Consider the following 21,371-nt stretch of genomic DNA (forward strand, 5'->3'; position numbering starts at 1 on the left):
AGACCCCGAGCAGATGTAGGAATATCAGCGTTTGAAATGGTGTATGGAATGTCCTATAGAATTGAAAGTCCACAAACAAATGTTTTAATTCGAGACCGTGTGATTAATGAATATGTTTCGCAATTAGCAGAACATCGTAACAAGCTTTGGGAACATGGACTGATTGTACAACGACCACCGTTGGACTTAAAAATTCATAATCTTAAACCTGGGGACTGGGTATTGGTTAAAACGTGGAAAGAAGAAACCCTAAAACCCAATTGGGAGGGACCTTATCTTGTTTTGCTTACAACAGAAACAGCTGTCCGGACTGCTGAGCGTGGATGGACTCATGCCAGTCGCATTAAAGGCCCAGTGACGAGACCCCACTGGAAAGTAATCAGTACTCCAGGTGACACCAAGATAACCCTGAAAAGATAACGTAATGATAGAGACTTTATTTGATTATTTTGCCGCATTACCTTTTGGTATGAAGTGTTTATTGTTGTTCATATTTGCTATAATTATTTCTTTTTTTTATCTATTATATATGGAAGCGTACAAAGTGTGTTGAAGGAAATTGCTAAACTTATGCAACCACACAATATTAAGTATAGAAGATATGCTGATGTAAATAATATATGCACTCTAGATATACGAATTAGACGTAATAATTTGAACTGCAATTGTTATCCATTTGCTTGTTCCAGGTGTAAGGTATGCCAGAATAAATGGTGGACACACTGTGAATGTGGATACCCTCCAACAGGAGTTTGCACACAGTGTTGGAAAATCCAAAGAACTCTTACTGAGTGGAAATTAAAACAATTAGAGTCTAAACAAGAAATTATTCGAGAATCCCATGAGTGGTGGGAAATTTTTGCCAAAGGAATAAACCCTCAATATTATTGTTACCACTCCACCGAACCAGTCCCCTTTATAGCTGAAATCTTGGCTATAAAGTGCAGAAGGAAAGTACTAACCGTGTCTTGCTTTGCCCCATTAGTTAAAGCTGCAAAGTGGGAAGCCTATGTAAACAGACAGAAAGCCCGAAGCAGCTGTTCTCCTGAAGAATTCCCTTGCTGCCGAGAAGATGGTACACCCCGTGGCTCGAAGCAACCGAGTCGACGGGCAAGGCAGAGGAGGAACAAACTGTGGAGAAAAGAACCAGAACAATGGGACACTAAAGCAACAATGGCCGAACTTCCCCAGGACTGGTAAAAATTTACTTAAATTGGCAAAATTGACAGACACCCTTTTTCCTGGTATACCGTTAGTTTTGTTATTGATAATAACCCAAGCAAATGGAAACCCTCATGAACCTATGAACTGGACAATAACAAACATAAAATATCCAAGTAATCCAATCCAAGCACGAACTACACCGGGCACAGTTAGTTTCAATGTGAGTTTGCATGATCTAATTACTGAAGAAGATCGTAGAGATGAAGCGGATATATGTAAACCGATTTATATATGTCCAGCATCAAACCCTGGTAAAGGATACTGTAATTCTCCAGGTCATTATTACTGTGCATATTGGGGGTGCGAAACATGGGCCTCTGAGTGGTCCGCACCTGGAGACCAATATCTAGAAATAAAGTGGTCACCGGAAGGATGCGAGAGACCTAAATTACACGGAGACCGGTGGGGTCATTGCTTAAGTAAACCGATTCCTTGTGTGGGCATCAATATAACTATAAAAAATCCTGCTCAGGACTTTTGGCTGGCAGGGAAATATTGGGGAATTAGATATTGGGAAACAGGTGCAGACAGAGGAGGAATTTTTCAAATAATGAAGAGACCGATGCCCCACGATCCTTTACCAGTAGGACCAAACCTGGTCCTGAATCCACCCACTTTCTCTGAAGAAAAGATTGCCCCCGTAGTTGTTGTAACATCTTCTCCAGACTCCCTTTCGGAAACAGCTAATGACATTGTGACGGAATTCTCTTTATCCAGGGATCTAGAGTTGTCAGAATCCAAAGACCCCTTATGGAATCTAATGCAAGCCTCTTATCGTGCCCTTAATGAAAGTAAACCAAATTTAACTAAGGAATGCTGGTTATGTTATAATGTTAGACCACCATATTTTGAGGCAATTGGAAAACCAGGAAGGATTCGATGGTCTAATGGTTCAAACCCACGAGAATGCCCATGGAATGACCAGAGGAACCATACGCAAGGAATTACTATTCAATTAGTAACAGGTCAAGGAAAATGTATAGGTACAGTGCCCGAAAAGTATCAGCCTTTGTGCAACCGAACAGTCACTAACACCAATATAGAGAAACACAAGAATCAAAGTAACAAATGGGCTATCCCGACACCAGGAGCTAAATGGGTTTGTTCAGACATCGGAGTAACGCCTTGCCTATCCCTAAACGTGTTTAATCAATCTCAGTTTTGTGTACAGGCGATTATTGTTCCTCGTCTGATCTATCACACCTCTGAGGAGGTGTTACGCCACTTTGAAGGAGACCTGAATAGACAAAAACGAGAGCCAATTACAGTGGTAACCCTAGCTACACTGCTGATAGCGGGCGGAGTTGGAACAGGTACAGGCATAGCCTCCCTAGTAAAAGGTCAGGAATTACAAAGTTTGCAGATGGCTGTAGATGAGGATTTAGCAAAAATAGAACAATCTATCCAAAATTTAGCCACTTCAGTAAAGTCTTTATCAGAAGTAGTGCTGCAAAATAGGAGAGGATTAGATCTATTGTTCTTAAAGGAAGGAGGGTTATGTGTAGCTCTCAATGAAGAATGTTGTTCTTTTGCTGACCATACGGGAGTAGTCCAGGACACCATGTCTGAACTCCGGAAAAGGTTAGATCAACGTAAGAAGGATCGTGAGGCGGGCAGGTCATGGTATGAAAACTGGTTTAATGTTTCACCTTGGCTAACCACTTTGTTATCCGCTTTAGCAGGACCGCTTATCATGTTGATTTTGGGACTTATATTTGGGCCTTGTATATTACGCTATATTTTACATTTTATTAAAGAACGGTTTGACATAGCTAAATTGCTTATTTTAACTACGAGGTCTGGGGCAAAATATAAGAGTGTATCTATTAATGAGGATGAAGATTGTTGTGAATGCGTTATGCCACGTGAGAACTATGCCTATTGTAATTGTGAGGTATTACCTTGTGAGTGTTATGATAAATGTTTGGATTGTGGAAAAAGGTTTGCTTGCAGTGCCGAGAATAAAAGTAGCGTCTAATAAACAATAATAGGATAAAAAGAAAAAGGGGGGATTGTGAGAAACCATGGACTAGGGTATTGTTTATTAAGATTTATGTTAAGCCCAATGTAAAGGTCAGACAGCAAAAATCGCCTCTGCAAACTAAAAACAGCCACCGGATACCGCTTGTGCAAGATAAGATAACCACCAGATGTCCCGGAACCGACAGAAACAGGGCAAGCAACCCCATATAAGGAAGACTTCTTACTTCGGCCTCAACGAACACCAGGAGGCAGAAAACGACCCCCTAACAACAACTGAAGCATGCCTCCACTACCTCATGAACACGGAAGTAAAGATGTATAAAAAGGGACTGTTTGAACTGCTCAGCACGGCAGTTGGCGGAGCGCAGACTCCCCTGCCGTCCAGCGCTGTTTTTGCTCATATTCTACTTGCTATAATTAATAAAATTTTTAATTGGATTATGACCCGTTGTGGTCCCAATTTATAACACTGGTATTGATTTTTGGTTCCTGTAATAAGGCATTTCGTGTTGGCTACTGATTTGGACTTGCTGAACCATGGTGTCTGCGTGAAGGATTCTTGTGTGTGTGTGTGAGATCTATGTTGCATGGTAAAAATCCTATGTTGCGTGCAGGACCTTCTATGGTGTAAACGCCTGTGTTGTGAAAGCGTGAGTGAGTCTCAGGAATCCCAGCAAAGCTGTGACTGTGTGTGTGGCGTGAGGTCTGTCCAGCCGCCCCTAGCCACCCAGAGTCTTCTGAGGTGGGCTAGAAAGCAAGGGGACTTTCCTCTTTCCCAAGTTTCTTGTGTGATTGTGTGACCACTCTGAGTGTGTGGACGTTCACGAGAGTGTGAACGCTGTGAGTCTATGTAAATTGTATTGTTTGTGTGCAAAGATTGAATTGGATCCAAAGTGTGTGTTTGTAACCGCGGTAGTAGTTTATTGTGTTCTGTCATTGTAGATTGCTTTGTTCCCTTGTGGTGGGACCCTGACGGTCCTGAATGGTGTCCTTTACACCACGGTAACTCTTGTAAACCTATATTTTGTTCTAGAGTGTAAGTGTTGTGGTGAAAAGTTGTGGGTAGAGTTTGGCTGGAATTTCGAGCATCCTAAGTGTAAAATTTAGACTGGGATAAGAAAGAAAGGGCTGTGTTTGTGTACAAAAGAAGGATAAATAATCAATCAATAAATATGGGAGGGGGTCAGAGTGGAGGAATAATAAAGAAAAGTCCTCTGGGTTGCATACTTGCTCACTGGAAAGATATTGCTGGGACTGGAAGTACGGAAAGTAAAAAGACCCTTATCAAATATCGCAATCAATGGTGGCCGTTGTATAAGCTAGAAGGTGAGGCTAAGTGGCCGTCTAATGGGTCAATAGATTATAACACCCTTTTACAACTAATGTTGTTTTTAGGAAGAGAAAGAAAATGGGATGAGGTTTCGTATGCAGATATGTTTTTCACCCTCCGAAACCACCCGGAATGGCAAAGGGACTGTGGAATGGTTCCCCCACAGGACCCTATGGTACTCGCGCTTGAGCGAGAAAACAACAAGGAGCTCAGAGGTAAACTGAGGCGGTGTTGTTCGGCATGTAGTATCAGACAAAGATGTACTAAGGCAAGTAAGATTCATCAGGCGCCAGAACAAGATTTAACTGATTTGTTTAAGCCTCCCCCTCGACCACAGGAACAGGACGCGGACTCGGACAGAGCTTCGACTGCCCCGGACAGTCCCGTATCTTCCCGTACTAGGAAGAAATCCGCTCCAACAGTTTTGCAAGCACCTCTCCGGGAGGCGGTGGGACCGGATGGTGGGACAATGTTAATTAAAGTACCCTTTTCTACTGCTGACCTAGGGGAGTGGAAAAAGATTGCAAAAGATTATAGGAGTGACCCGGTAAGTGTAACTAAGCATTTCCAATTTATTATAAAGCAACATAATCCTGATTGGAAGGATATACAATTATTGTTGGACTATCTGACTGAAACAGAGAAGCAGCTAGTTTTAAGAACAGCAGGGAATCTGGCCGAAGACCATTATAAAGTTACAGGAGGGAACGTTAAGGAACATTTCCCCCTCCAAGATCCAAAGTGGGATGTTAATAGATCTGCACATATGGAAAACTGCAGGAGTACCAGGAATGGATTTTAAAGGGAATGGAGAAGGCAATCCCCAAAACTATAAATTGGTCAGCGTTGTATGCAATCAGACAGAGCCCTTCCGAGTCCCCATCTGAATTCCTGGATCGATTGAGGGACGTGATGCGCCGTAGCACACCGCTGGATCCTGGGTCAGAGGTAGGAATACAACAATTAATCCCCCTATTCTTGGGTCAATCCACAGGAGATATAAGACGCACACTTCAGAAGTTACGCCCCACAGAAAGCAGGAATTTAGAAGTGCTGCTGGATGAAGCATGGAGAGTGTTTAGTAACAGAGAGGAAGAATATAGGCAAGGGCAAAAGCAGCTGATAGCTGTCATGCGGGAGGAAGGGGAAAAAGGGATTAAACGGAACCTGCCTCGTGTGGGTAAAAATCAGTGTGCTTTCTGTAAGAATTTTGGTCACTGGAAGAGGGAATGCCCAAAGAATAAGAAAGGGGGCCAAAGGGCTCACACAGGAAGAACAATAGCCCACGCAGGGAAAGACTGACGGGAACCTGGGGGATCTACCCTAGCGGATCTACCGGTTATAATTAAGCTAGGGGAAAAACAAGAAAAAGTAGAATTCTTAATAGATACAGGGGCAACATACTCTGTTTTGAATCAAGCCTTGATGCCCCTGGGGAATGATTATGTTATGGTAAAAGGGGCGACTGGCCAAAGTGAAAAGGCATATTTTTGTAAGCCTCTAAAATACAAATTGGGAAAACAATGGGGCATCCACAGGTTTTTATATATGCCCAACTCCGCAAAAGCACTTTTGGGAAGAGATTTGTTGGAACAATTGGGAGCAAAAATCACATTTGAAAAAGGAGAAATTACTCTGGAGGTAAAAGATCAACAGTACGTTCAAATATTGAGTCTAACCTTAACCAGTCTTCCCTCAGAAGGAAAAATTAACGAGGAAATCCTAAATCAAGTGTACCCGGGGGTATGGGCTACCGACGTACCGGGAAGAGCGAAAAATGCTCCACCGGTCAAAATTAAAGTTAAGAAAGACCAACAACCGGTAAGAATTAAACAATATCCCTTAAAGAAAGAAGATAGAGAAGGAATCCAGCCGGTGATAGAAAAATTTCTACAATTAGGACTATTAAAGGAGTGTGAGTCTGAATTCAATCCCCTCTATTACCTGTTCGGAAACCTGATGGGTCATATAGGGTGGTCCAAGACTTACGGGCGGTGAATAAGATAACTGAAGACCTCTACCCATATACCCTGCTGACTGCGTTAACACCTGATCTAATTTGGTTTTCTTAGATTTGACGGATGCTTTCTTTTGTCTCCCTCTCCACGAAGCCAGTCAAAAATTGTTTGCATTCGAATGGGAAAATCCTAAGAGTGGTCAGAAGACCCAGCTCCCTTGGACGGTGTTGCCGCAAGGATTTAAGAATAGTCCTACCATTTTCGGCAATCAGCTTGCGAAAGACCTGGAATCCTGGGAAACCCCATCTGAGAAAGGAAAATTGTTGCAGTATGTGGATGATATCCCGATCGCCACCAGGACAGAGGAAGACTGTATGGCATGGACGGTGAGTCTGTTAAACTTCTTAGGACTCCAAGGATACCGGGTGTCCAAGAAGAAGGCCCGGGTAATGCAACGTAAAGTGAATTATTTGGGCTATGAAATTAGTGCGGGGCAGAGAACTTTGGGGCAGGCCCGCAAAGAGGTGATATGCCAAACTCAGAAACCCCAGACAGTAAAGGAGTTGCGGACCTTTCTGGGAATGACAGGGTGGTGTCGATTGTGGATTTACAATTATGGACTGCTTGTTAAACCACTGTATGCGCTGACAGCGACTGAGCAGAAACACCTTGAATGGAATAAGGAGGCTGAACAAGCTTTTGAGCAACTGAAAAAGGCTCTGATGTCAGCCCCGGCCTTAGGACTCACAGATGTGAGTAAGTCGTTTCTTCTTTTCTCTCATGGTACAGGATCTGGGTCCACATCGACGGGCAGTTGCCTACCTCTCTAAGCAGTAGGACGCGACTGCAAAGGGCTGGCCTGGATGCCTACGGGCGGTTGCAGCTGTGATACTGAACATACAGGAAGCCCGAAAGTTTACTCTGGGCCAGAAAATGACTGTTTTTGTGTCCCATGCAGTGTCAGCAGTACTGGAAGCAAAGGGTGGGCACTGGCTCTCTCCACAAAGATTCCTGCGATATCAAGCTGTGATAGTGGAACGGGATGATGTGGAAATCGTGGTCACTAACATTGTCAACCCAGCTTCTTTTCTCAGTGGGAACACAGGAGAACCGGTGCATCATGACTGTTTGGAAACCATCGAAGCAACATACGCAAGCCGCCCAGACCTGAAGGATAGCCCCATAAAAAACGGGGAAAACTGGTTCACAGACGGGAGCGGCTATGCCTCGAATGGCAGTCGACATGCAGGATACGCCATCACCACCAGTCAAGAGGTAATAGAATCAGGGCCTTTGCCCATGAACACCTCCGCACAGAAGGCAGAAATAATTGCCCTAACCCGAGCCCTGGAGTTGGCCCAGGGCAAAACTGTGAACATTTACACGGACTCAAAATATGCCTTCGGAGTTGTGCACGCACATGGAGCAATTTGGAAAGAAAGAGGCTTATTGAACTCCCAAGGGAAAAATATCAAACACGCAGAAGAAATTCTGAAGCTACTAGAAGCTGTCCAACTCCCTGAGAAAGTGGCAATTATGCATATTAAGGCACACCAGAAAGTGAGCTCAGATTTGGAAAAAGGGAATGAACTGGCGGACAGAGAGGCAAAACAAGTGGCCAAAACGAAGGTAAAAATAGAAGGGGCTCTAATTCCTGACAGGCGAATCTCCCTACAAGGTAAGCCAAAATATACCAAAGAAGATCAGAAACTTATTACAGACTTAGAAGGGTCATATAATGAAGAGGGGTGGGCTTATACCCCACAGGGAAGACTAATTATTCCCTCTTGATATGGGAGGAACATAGAAAAAGGCACTGGGGAACAGAGGCTCTGTATAAACATTTGATAAGAGAAATCGTGGCTAGAAACTTATAGACCACAGTGAGACAGGTGACTCAACAGTGTGACCTTTGCCTCCAGACTAATCCAAAAAATACTCCCAAACCAGAAATGGGCCAGATTGGGAAGAGCAATGGGCCTGGACAACAATGGCAGGTTGATTTTACAGAACTTCCAAGAAAAGGGGGGTACCGATATTTACTGGTATTAACTGACACCTTTTCAGGTTGGCCAGAAGCGTTCCCAACTAGGACAGCCAAGGCTCGGGAGGTAACTAAAGTATTGGTACAAGAGATAATACCACGTTCTGGGGTTCTGGCAACCATATCCTCTGACAGAGGACCGCATTTTGTCTCAAAAATAGTGCAACAAATCAGCCACCATTTAGGTATAGATTGGCAACTTCACACCCCGTATCACCCTCAGTCGAGTGGCCAAGTGGATAAAATGAACCACTTACTCAAACAGCAAATTGTGAAATTGGGACAAGAAGCAAACCTGACATGGCCTCAGTCTCTCCCTTTAGCCCTTTTGCGTATACGAACAAGACCAAGGGCGAGGGAAGGACTGAGTCCCTTTGAAATTTTGTATGGACGACCCTATGGAATACAAAAAGGGATATCCATGCAAATTGGGGACGAAATTATGACTTCCTACATGGTGGCATTGAGCAAACAGCTCAATAAAATTAGAAAGCATGTAACTGGGACCCGGGGAAGAGGTCTAGATGAACCCGTACATGATATACAACCTGGAGATCATGTATATGTAAAGTCTGTTGCAGAAAAAACCCTGGAACCACAGTGGGAAGGACCGTATCAGGTACTCCTCACCTCCTTCACAGCAATCAAGATCAGAGAACAGAGTGCCTGGATACACCACACCAGGGTAAAAAGAGCACCGAAGTCTACATGGAGGGTCACACAAGTACAGTCTCAAAAACTTATCTTGTCACGACGCTAGTCGTTATCCTGACAAGTAAAGTCGGGGCATGGGAAAGTAACACATTTCTGCAGCTCCATGAAAATGTTGCTAAAGTCATGAATTGGTCTGACTGTTGGTTATGCTCGCATCTGCCAAAAAACATGGGGAGTGGACACCCTGTAACGGCCATGGTCTTCCCAAAAGGTCTCAAGGCTTTCCTAGGCATGTCTCCCGAGGCGTATGCAGAGATAAAACGGGAAGATCTTAATTGGCAGATAAACTTAAATTTATGGGACAAAACCCAAGGTGTACCGTGCATTCAAGAGCGCAATTTAAAAACTGCCGCACCACTTGCGGGGGAAAATAGCGCTGATCCAAGGTGTAAGGGGAAGACATTCGTAGGACAGTACCCCAGTTGTACCAAGTATCTTCCGTGGGCAGGAGCTAAATACTTATGGACAAAAGACCAAGTCCACATGAATAAAAAAATCAAACTGATGGGATTCCCTGCCCCACGTGGTTGGTACTGGATTTGTGGACATACAGGATATAAAATCTTACCATCTAATTGGGCTGGCCGATGTACTATAGGGATCATAATACCTAACATTACTGTTACACGGAACCTGACCTACCTTAACACACCAAAATTCTTACACACACACACGAGACTTTTTCGGCAGAGGCGTGGTAACAACCCCCTGATAGACGAGCCCACTGGCTTTCATAGCTTTATACGATGGCTTATTCCAGGGTTGGGAGTGAGTGAGTTAGAAAAGGCTTTAGTAAATATTTCTGCTACCATGGAAAGTCTCGGTACTACAACAGGGGATGCGATTCAAGCCCTCCAAGAGGAGACTTCTTCCCTGAAAAAAATGGTCCTCCAGAATAGGCTGGGTTTGGATATGTTGTTTGCCCAGCAAGGGGGATTATGTACTGCTATAGGTGAACATTGTTGTACATATGTAAACCAGGAGAAAAGGATAGAGAAAGACTCATCTAAAATCTGGGAACAAACTAAAAGTTTTCATGAAATAACCAGGGACAACATTTCCTGGGGGTTTGACTTATGGGAAAAGTTAACCTCTTGGCTACCAAATTTAACATGGCTGAAACAACTATTTTTTGTAGCAATTATAATTATAGCTTTGTTCATAATCCTTTTTATAACAGTTCGGTGTGGCTTCTGGTGTTTCCAGAGCATGGGAAATTCCTATAGTAATTGGAAGAAAAACCAATTACGACAGAGGCTTGAGTCTAACCAATACTTTGAGAAAGTGCTAAATAAATAAACATTGTGCCAGAATTCGGTATAGTAAAAGAATTTACTAATTCTCTAGAAAAGGGGGGAATGAGAAGAGGGGCTAAGAAAACTTTAATAGATATGGCATTTATTGATTATTGCTGTGCATGCTGATACAAATGGCGCTTTATGCTTTGCTAACTAGCTACTGTAGCTATTGTACCAGCAGCGAGCTGGTATTCGTAGCAGGTTTGCAACACTTTGGAGGTTTTGCAACAACTGGACTGTTCAGTGCATGGGTTTCTTGTAAATCTCAGCTGCTCAGGGTCACATTCTCTGTCAGTGTTGGAATAAGACTCAGTCTTCACCGACAAGAGTTCCTGTCCCACCACCCAAGCTGTAGAAGGTGCAAGCAGGGACTGCGAGAATGAAGAACTGCCCATTGTACTCGAAGAGCAGGTTCGGGATTATCTGAGGAACCTAAAGGTGCACAAGTCCATGGGACCTGATGAGATCCATCCGCGGGTCCTGAGGGAACTGGCGGATGAAGTTGCCAAGCCACTGGCTATCGTATTTGAGAAGTCGTGGCGGTCTGGTGAGGTCTCCGATGACTGGAAGAGAGGGAACATAACCCCAGTTTTTAAAAAGGGGAATAAGGAAGACCCGGGTAACTACAGGCCGGTCAGCCTCACCTCTGTGCCTGGCAAGGTCATGGAGCAGATTCTCCTGGAAACCATGCTAAGGCACACGGAGAGCAAGGAGGTGGTTGGTGACAGCCAACATGGCTTCACCAAGGGCAGATCGTGCCTGACCAATTTGGTGGCCTTCTATGACGGGGTGACGGCATCGGTGGACAAGGGACGAGCAACTGACATCATCTACCTGGACTTGTGCAAAGCTATTGACACTGTCCCGCACGACATCCTTCTCTCTAAACTAGAGAGGCATGGGTTTGATGGACAGACCACTCGGTGGATAAGGAGTTGGCTGGATGGCCGCACTCAGAGAGTGGTGGTCAACGGCTCAATGTCCACGTGGAGACCGGTCACGAGTGGCGTCCCTCAGGGGTCCGTGCTGGGCCCGGCCCTGTTCAACATCTTTGTCGGCGACATGGACAGTGGGATAGAGTGCACCCTCAGCAAGTTTGCCGACGACACCAAGTTGTGTGGTGCCGTCGACACGCTGGAAGGGAGGGATGCCATCCAGAGGGACCTTGACAGGCTGGAGAGGTGGGCCCGTGCCAACCTCATGAAGTTCAACCAGGCCAAGTGCAAGGTCCTGCACCTGGGTCATGGCAATCCCGGGCACAAATAGAGGCTGGGCGGAGAATGGATTGAGAGCAGCCCTGAGGAGAAGGACTTGGGCGTGCTGGTGGATGAGAAGCTTAACATGAGCGGGCAATGCGCCCTTGCGGCCCAGAAGGCCAACCGCATCATCCTGGGCTGCATCAAGAGGAGCGTGGCCAGCAGGTCGAGGGAGGTGATTCTCCCCCTCTACTCTGCCCTGGTGAGACCCCACCTGGAGTACTGTGTCCAGTTCTGGAGCCCCCAACACAAGAAGGACATGGACCAGTTGGAGAAGGTCCAGAGGAGGGCCACAAAGATGATAAAAGGGCTGGAGCACCTCTCTTATGAGGACAGGCTGAGAGAGTTGGGGCTGTTCAGCCTGGAGAAGAGGAGGCTCCGGGGAGACCTGATAGCGGTCTTCCAGTACCTCAAGGGGGCCTACAAGAAAGATGGGGAAAGGCTGTTCAGTAAGGCCTGTTGCGATAGGACGAGAGGTAATGGTTTTAAAATAGAGGGGGGTAGATTTAGATTAGAAATTAGGAAAAAATTTTTTACGATGCGAGTTATAGAACACTGGAACAGGTTGCCCAGAAAGGTGGTGGAGGCCCCATCCCTGGAAACGTTCAAGGCCAGGCTGGATGAGGCTCTGAGCAACCTGATTTAGTCAGGGATGTCCCTGCTCCTTGCAGGGAGCTTGGACTAGATGACCTTTGAAGGTCCCTTCCAACCCAAACCATTCTATGATTCTATGATTCTAAGAATTCAAAGTAAGACAAATTGATCTCTTCACGCTGGTGGGATTTAATCTGGGAGATCACAGATGGCCTTCAGCTTTAAGGATCAAATTTAACCGTCATTCTAAATGACAAGTAGAAATACTTTGTCTTTTTTTTTTCTCTCCCCCGCATTGGCCAGTTTCAAGGTTTTTAAGTGAATTGTCCTCTGTACCCTTTCTGTCTCCTCCCCCCTCTGCCCCAAGAATGTCATCAATGTATTGATCAACACTGACCCCCTCCTCGGCAGGAACCATTTCCAGCTCTCCTGCTAAGGCATGATGGGCTAGCGTGGGGGAGTGCTTATATCTCCGTGGGAGTCGCGTACAAGTGAATTGCTGCCCCTGCCAGGTAAAAGCAAAGCGGTCTTGGTCCTCAGCTTGTAGGGTACCATAAAAAACATGTCTTTCACATCCACAGTTGCCATAATCGGGTGGGCTCGCTCCTGGATTGCGGCTGTTAGCTCGGCAGCGTTGGGTGCGGGGGCTGTCAACGGACCGGTATTTGCATCAAGCCTGCGATGGTCCACAGTTAGTCTCCGTTTCCCATGAGGTTTCCGCACTGGCCACAGCGGCGAGTTAAAGGGGGAGTGAGCTGAGACTACAATGCCCTGTTCCTTTTACTCCTCTAGCTTTATTCTGGCTTTATTCCTTCCCTGGCTCCCAAGGGTACTGGGTAAGGTTTGACATTTGTAAGTTGCGAGGGAGGAAGTGGGGGGGCAGTCTGCAACAATCCTGTGTCATACCCTGGCTTACCAAAAGACCATTGTCCCCCCTGGTTATCTGACCAGCTCCGTCCTGTCAATAGGCCAAGCCCTAGCAGATTAAGCGGGAATTCGCCTGCTACCATCGCCACTGTGTCGGCTTTTTCATCCCCCGGCAAGCGGAGGCTAACCGACACTGACGGTTGCCGTTGAACATTGCCAAATGCATCAGCCACAAGTGATTGCTTTTTCGATGGCTGGATTCCGCACTTTGCAGCATCTCTGCGCTTGATTGCCGAGATTTGAGCTCCAGTGTCTACTCCAAAGGTAATTGGAATTTGTCGAGGGGCCACAATGCCAGCGATTAATAAATCATTTCTACTGCCCATGGTGAGCTGTCTAATATACACCCAACCTTCGCGCCCCGGCTCACCCTCTGGAGGCGAAGGAATCGGTTTCAGGACTGGTCAGCCTCCCGGAGACTGATGGGAGGCGGGGCGCTAGGGGCCTCACCCTCACAGGCTATAAGATCGGGTTCCTTGCGAATTGGCCTGTCTGGCCACCGCCTCACCAATCTCTCTAGCCTGTCAGTGGGTAACCCCTCCATCAATTCCCTTGGGATTCCTTTTTGCCGCAGGACGTTGCGTCGACTTGGAATGTCTCTTCCTCCTCACGTAAACAAACAACAGGTGAACAATACGGCACTCTCGCTCTGAGGGATCCTGTCCGTGACACCAATTAAAAATGTTGTGATCCGATTTGGATGAGAGGAAGGCCCCTTGCGTTCTAGCCAACCTCAGGCAGGTCTGGAAGGCTAGGGGCAGCTAGACCAGGCTCTCCCTGTGGATTTGATCACCTCAAGCGAGATTAAGACACAAACAAGGTCAAATGCCGTGCGACCAGACTTAGTTTTATTCTAAAAAGGTGCATGATAGTAGCGATAGGACAGAGTGAGAAGAAAAGGTGGAAATTAAGCAAGCGTTTGGGATTGAGTTGCCAGAATAGACACCACCATGGATCCACGGTGTCCTGCAGGTCCAAATCTCTCAGTGCTTCGAAGGTGGGAGATTGCAGAGACAACTTGATTGAGCAGACTTTCTAGCCCCGTGTCCTTTTGCCACTCGCTGGAGGAGCTCCGCGTCCTTTTGCCCCGAGGGAGCACCTTGATATTTTGCCCCGAGGGAGGCCCACATGCTTTTCCCGATCTATGGAGGAGCTCCGCGTGCTTTTCCCACTCGCCGGAGGAGCACTGTTTCCTTTTGCCCCGAGGGAGGGCCTTGATCATTTGTCCGGGAGCCCTGCAGGCCTTTGCCACCCGCCGCAGGCGCCCCGCGTGCCTTTGTTGGCAACCGGAGGAGCCCCAGTAGCTTTTTGCCCTGAGGGAGCTCCGCGCCCCTTTGCAACTCACCAGAGGAACCCCACGTCCTTTTATGCCCAAGGAGCCCCACATCGCGTCTGGTCGCACCGGAGGAGCCCCACGTCACGTGCGCCCGAGGACCAATGCCTCACATGGTGTTGTGCCTGAGTAGCCCTGCATCCTAGTGCAGCAGAGGAGCCCTGCATGGCGCTGCGCCGGAGCAGCCGGTTAGGACCCAGGGCCGTAGCAGGTTTGTGATTCCCTGGGACTAAATTAAGATGGAACGACACCAAACGATCGATTTAACATTTTATTTAACATTCAGTGGAACGAGTTAACTTTCAAAACTTGGGAAGCATAAAGGGGTTGACAGCTGGGGCTCTTATCAGAACATTTCTAAAAAGGAGGAAGATGGAAAAGAGAGGGAAAGAGATATCACCACCCTTGGACCCAGCGACGACGATGACGGGCGGGTGCGTGATTCCGGTGGGGGGGCTCGCACGCGGCTCCCTGAGGCCGGCTCTTTTATAGCCTAATGCCCAGCTCCGGTTATGCCCCTTGAAGACTTGTATGGTCTGGTTCCAGAGAGCTCTGAGTCCTCTGCGCAGGCGCTAAGCAAGCGCTACATGTGAGGGGTGGTGCGAAGCCCCTTCCTCAGGTGGCCGCTGTGTGACCCCTGGCCATGGATGGCAAGTGGTTAACAGGGACCTGTGGAGCTGCGCATCCCCCATGCGGCCACCACCTCCTGTGCTGCCGGGCTCCTACTGCCCCTATGCAAACTGCACCCTGCCCCACGGCCACAACAAGGTTTGAGACATCAGCACACATGGATTCCTTCAGTCCCTTACACCCTCCAGCACCAGCGGGATCCACGTGAGACGTGACAAAGAGTAAAGACTAATATTAGACAAGAGAAATATTAAGATGGTATGTCTGTAGCAAATTGTAGCATTGACGGATGCAGAGATCTCAGGTTTTGGACCTGGACAATTCCTGGTTTGATGGTCGCAGCGGCATCTCAGTGGGCACACCGAGACTGCCTGACTCTTGGCCGGCTTAAACGAGGCCTTCTGGACGGCTGTTAAAGGCCAGCAAGACTGATGCTCTCCTGGCAGTAGAGAATGAGAAGTTACAAGCTTCTGGAAGATGGCACTGGGCTAAAGATGATGGCACTGGCACCTGTTAATGCAGCGTGGGTGCGGCAGAGCTGGCGGGAGCCCTTCTCTCTGGCTCAGTGCTTACGCTTGGAGCTGGAATCAGGTTTTGTCAGGCTAACTCTGTTTGCTGGGTGCTGGTGGCTCCTTATGCCCTCATAGAGTGCCTCCTCCAGCTCTGCCTGTGCCTGATAGCTCCGCTGAGACGGGCTAATTGGTATAGCTTTGCGACAATAAAACACTCCCACGTGTTTAACGTTTCTAACATGCTTTACTGAACTTGGCAGTTTACAGGCAGTTTACAGGCAGTTTACAATAAAGCAATTCAAAACCCAGTAAGTTAAAACACAAAACATTCATGTACACAGTATTTCCAAGGGCTCAAACGACTGTCAGATTCCAACACATTAAGACTTGAAAACATTACTATTTCAAGTGCAGCCCTGTTTTCCTCATCCCTCTTTCTCTCTGCCTCAGCCAGCCGGTGCCCAGGGACAGAGGGGACTTCAGGTTTGGACACTGAAGGGTGCACGGCGTAAAGAGGGCAGGGCCAGCAGGCAGCAGCCACCAAGCAAGGCCCCCATGTTAAAAATCCCTTAATGCTGGGATCGTCACCGCAAGTGATGTATCTCCTTGATCCCCTGAAAAGAAAAAAAACCCCAAACCATCACATAACATCGCTCCTACAGTTCTTCAGATGGTTTTAGAACTCCCAGTACTGAGTGCATGTGCTGGTTGCAAGACCGTACATGGTAGGCTGTCTCAGCTCTAGCAACACTTGCGTATTCAGGAAAAATGGCTTTGCCTACATGCGAGAAAAAGCAGATCTGATTCCAGCCGCAGACACACGGCCTTCAGGCTCTGAGATCCTGCCTGGGCTGCTTGAGGAGCTAAAATCGGCTTCCCTGCCTGGAAAGGAGAAGGGAAGAGTGAAAATGGAAATTACAACTCCAAGATTGTTTTGAAAAGAACAGGGAATCATCCACACCCTTCCTTTGTCCGTCCTGTGTGAATTTTACAAGTTAGGTGAATTGGCTGGCACGGGTCTCACCCTGTCCAGCAGCCCGGCAGCTAAGGCGCTCCCTGCACAAGTCCCACATCCGCATCTCCTACTCATCTCCTACTTGCAGTTAGAGCCGTGGCTCTCTCACGGAGCAAGCGCAAGGCTGAGCTCGAGGCTGCAGGCATCCTGAGGCGAGAATCTCCCTTCAGCGGTGCGCGTCCAACTTTCTGTACAGCTGGAGCGGTACCGGGACAATGAACGGGCCAGAGAGAGAGAGGAGTTGTGGTGTGCCTGCTGGGAACTCGGCTTCCACCTCCCAATAAAGCAGGTACTGAATTATACAAAGTGGAACAGCTTCCCTGGGTACAGACTCCCTGCATCCCCTCAGCCCGCCCAGCAGCCTGCTCTTAGCACACGGGCACATCCCAACTTCTCGCCTGCCACTGCGTCGTGCCCCGTTTCCTGGCTCCCAGCACAGGACGGTGAGAGGAGGGAGGTGTGACTCAGATTTGCTGATTCCCCTGGCTGGAAGAAGGTTCAGACAATACCAGCCCGGGGGTAAACAGAGACTTTTGTTCAAGAGTTAGGCTCATTGGCAAATGATTGGGTGGCAGAAATGCTTCTTGTTTACCACGCATGCGAGGATTTTATGCCTTGCCTTTACTTACTTGTTTACCTTTTTTCTAGTAAGAAGAAAGAGAAGGGGGGAGAGAGAGAGAGAAAGATATCAATGGTCTGGGTTCCAGCATAGGTGCAGCCAGTGGGGGTCTACGGTTTGTGGGAGCGCTCATCCAGAAAATCCTATTCTTTGCTGGAGCCAAGGCTTTTTGTCAAGGTAATCTGTCCCTGCCATCACCATAGGTGATGCTTAGCATGATCCAGGCAGCTTAGGTGACATTTAGCGTCATCTAGGCTGGCTTACGCATTATGTAACTTAGGATGAGCTCCTAAACCTTCAGTTACATACTCGGGGGGTTCACCTGGAATATGCATTTCGGTGTCGATGAGGAGTTAAGGAGGCAAAGTTCCCTCAGCAGACAGGGTCTCTTTAGAAATGCAGTAATGGGCTAAGGCAAGGCCACCTTATGTCCATCCCCCAGCCACACCCGGTTGCAGTGTCACCGTAACCCAGGGACACAGATTTAGAGGCTCCGGGGGTCTCCTTGCCCCCTGCTCCCTTATCAGGCTTTGCCTCCTGCTCTTGTTTGCAGCCTTCTGAGCAAAACCAGTTCCCTGCTCCAGGGGGTCACAAGTTAGCCTTAGTCAGTTGGTCTCCTACAGACACTCTTCTCCTTTGTGCTCAAGCCCGTGCTCCAAAAGAGGCAGACAGATCTCAAGAGAAGGTTCTTTTCCCTTTACTGAGCTCAGTAACACGGAGCTCCTTCTCTTTCTTGATTTGTGAGGAAGCAGATAAGTACCTAACTGCACAAGGTTTGTGCCCGAGACCCCGAACTGCAGCTGGCCTCTGCCGCCAGCCCAGAGCTGAGCAGTTCATTAGTTAGGACAGACGGGATTCAGGCTTTTACTTGCCCATTCCTCCTGTGTAGCTTGCTGACTTCTTTTCTGGACCCTCCATTGCTGCTGTGGCGGCCATGCGCTTGCTGCAGCCTCAGAGCCTTCTGAACAAGAGGAGATACACACGTCTTGAGAGGCCACAGCCCAACCACTCATTGCCTACGTCTCTCCTAAGCAACAGCAGCAACAATTTCTTACAAGGGAGCGGATCACAACATTTGTGATGCAGAATTGCAGGATTGTTTCTCTAGGCCATTTAACAGCAACTTGTAGATTTCAGTTCAAAAAGACCAAGCACTTTAAAGCCAAAGCCACTCTTTTTTGCTGCTTGGCTTGTTTTCGTTTCAAAGAAATGCGTGGCTATTTGAACATGTTTTCCACATCAATGCAACTAAATTAGCGTAAATTCAAACTTTAAATCTGAAATAGACCAAAATCCAAACTAAAACGATAGCGTTACGCTCATAGTTTTTACCTGACATTTTAAGCATCTTTTGCTCAAAATATTTAGATTCTGATTCTATTCCAAGAGTATCTCTTGGAAGTTAGAGAGCACCTTTTCCGCTTCCCTGCAATTTACTTAGCTTTTGTCCTACGAATACTTCATTCCTGCTGACTAACAAAATTCACAGTGCGCAGTTCCTACTTGAAGAGCCAAGCGTGATCTTCAAACGCCAACTTCCTTCTGCAGCTGAACGTCAGACTGACTTCCCCTGCTGTTAAACAAAAACAAACAAACAAACAAAAGAGAAATAAGAGACAGAGATCGTACTTGGCTTCAGCGTGGACTAACTGCAGAGTTATCACACACTTGATGAGGAACACAGGAAATTGGGGTGGTACTCTGTTGGATACCTGGAGTACCAGGGGCACTTAGTGAACAGTCCAGACCAAATGGAATTGTTAGGTTTGTGAGCAGCAGGCCTCAAGGACATCACTGAAGCCGCTTGTGAGAAAGTACTGAAGCTGCCTGCAAGAAAGTACTGAAGCCACCTGTGAGAAAATAATGAGGCCGCCTGTGAGAAAGTAATGAAGCTTCCTGTGAGAAAGTAAACGAAGCAACCTTGAGAAGAAGGAAAACACCTGGCATACATGACTGGGGGCTGAACGTGAAGCAGGGTGCAGGTGGAGAGAGCCGTGCGCGTGAACAAAGAGACTTAACGAATCATATTTTAGCTAGGAGCGCGTGCATGATACAGTTAACCAATTAGTAGAGAGCTTGCGCATGATACGGAATTAGAAGGGCTATATTAACCGGGAGGTATCAACAATAAATTGGCATTTGCTTGATCATATTGGTCGTCAGCAGTGTCCGTGACTTCCGCGTCAGCAGGTGGCGCCTGAACAGGGACCCTCGGAGAGAGGGTACAGGGACCCTCAGATCGATGTTGGACATCCCGACGGAACCGAAGAAGGAAAGAAGAAATGAGGGGGCGGAAGCCGGTCGAAGTCGAGTGCTGCCCCGGCGCTCGGGAAGTCCCTATAGTGCAAAAAGGTACAAAAGGTACGGAGGGAATCTCGTCTTGGCCAAACGAGCGGCCGGGGAGGAGATGGGGTCCACACTGAGCAAAGAGGAGTCAGCAGTGGTTAAGCTCCTCCAACATATGCTCTCTATGAGAGGACTGAGTTATGACTCGGCCGTCCTAGAAGCTTTGCTGCAGTGGGCAAAGAAAAGGGAATTAATCCCCACAGTTGATGATGCTTTTGAACTCCCGACACGGGAAAATATAGGAAAAGAACTGTGGGATGAAATAAGTAAGGGATCAAAGGAGGCGAGCAAACTCTCCACCGTGTGGAGGCTAATGAATGAAACATTGATAAGCATGAAAGCCGAACGTTCAGTCGTCGCGTCTGCTTTGGCGGCTTTAACTCCAGCCGGCGGGCCCACCTCCGCTACCAGCATGCTGTTCTCGGGTTTAACGAGCCCTGCCGCCGCCCCGGCTCGTGCTGAGGGTGGGGGGGTTCGAGCCCCAGCAAGGACTCCAGGAAATGCAGCCACAGCCCCTATAACTAGAGATATGTGGGCACCAGAGGGAAAAACTGCCAAAGGCTTTTCACCACCATCAGATGTACCACCGCCAGGCACCCCGCCACGCTGCGCCAGCGCAGGCTCAGAGTCACGAGCCTTTTCGCCAGCGCCAGCAGCTCCGGTTTATCCCCCATTACCACCTTCTTCCCTGGCACCATGGCGTGAGGAAGAGGGGGATGAACATTCATCCGGCTTGAAGGATGCACCGCTGCAAGAGACGCTAAAAGGGCTGGAAGCCCTAGAGGTTCGCCTAGAAGCGTCGCTGGGAAACTTGTCAACTCCTTCGCCTGTGCCACATCGAGACCTGCCAGCGTCCAACCTATTCGTTCCGAATGGAGCATCGGGTGAGATCAGTCTTTTTGCACCTTTGCAAGGGACGCCGGCCGGAGGGGCCGGGGATTTGAATCCGATAGTGCAGAGGAAAGAGGTGATTCGAGATGCTTTGACAGAAGGAGAGCCTTTGCCCACGGCATTTCCAGTTGTGACCAATAATACTGGGAGAAGTGTGTGGCAAGCATTAGACTGAAGGAAGCTAAAAGCGCAGTGCAGTGCTAAAATCATCATATACTCAATCTGTGTTGCAGCATATTTTTTTGTCACACTTGTTAACTCCTCATGATATTAGAATGATTGTCCAGATGCTTTTGCTACTGTCACGGCAGCTGCAGTTCTTTCAGCACTGGCAGACTGCTTGTGATAGGGCACCTGCAACGCCTCGACAACTGGGTGATCCATTATTCGGGGTGCAAACTCAAATGCTGATGGGAGCGGGACCCTACACACGATCTGATTGGCAAGCGCAATTTGCTACTGAAGTATTACAACTGGGCCAAGATTTGGCCTATAGAGCGCTTGCTAGGGTGCCCGATGAAAAGTCCGGACCTGCCTTTACGTCAGTAAGGCAAGGTCCCACAGAACCATATGGGAAATTTATTGATCGGTTGCACACTGCAATTATGGCTCACCGTGATCTGGATGATGACATGAAAGCAAAGTTCTTAGATATGCTTGCCTTTAATAATGCTAATGAAAAAACTAAGAGAGCCCT

Source organism: Chlamydotis macqueenii, chromosome 3, assembly GCF_036417535.1.
Source record: "Chlamydotis macqueenii isolate bChlMac1 chromosome 3, bChlMac1.mat, whole genome shotgun sequence".
Taxonomy (NCBI): Eukaryota; Metazoa; Chordata; class Aves; order Otidiformes; family Otididae; genus Chlamydotis; species Chlamydotis macqueenii.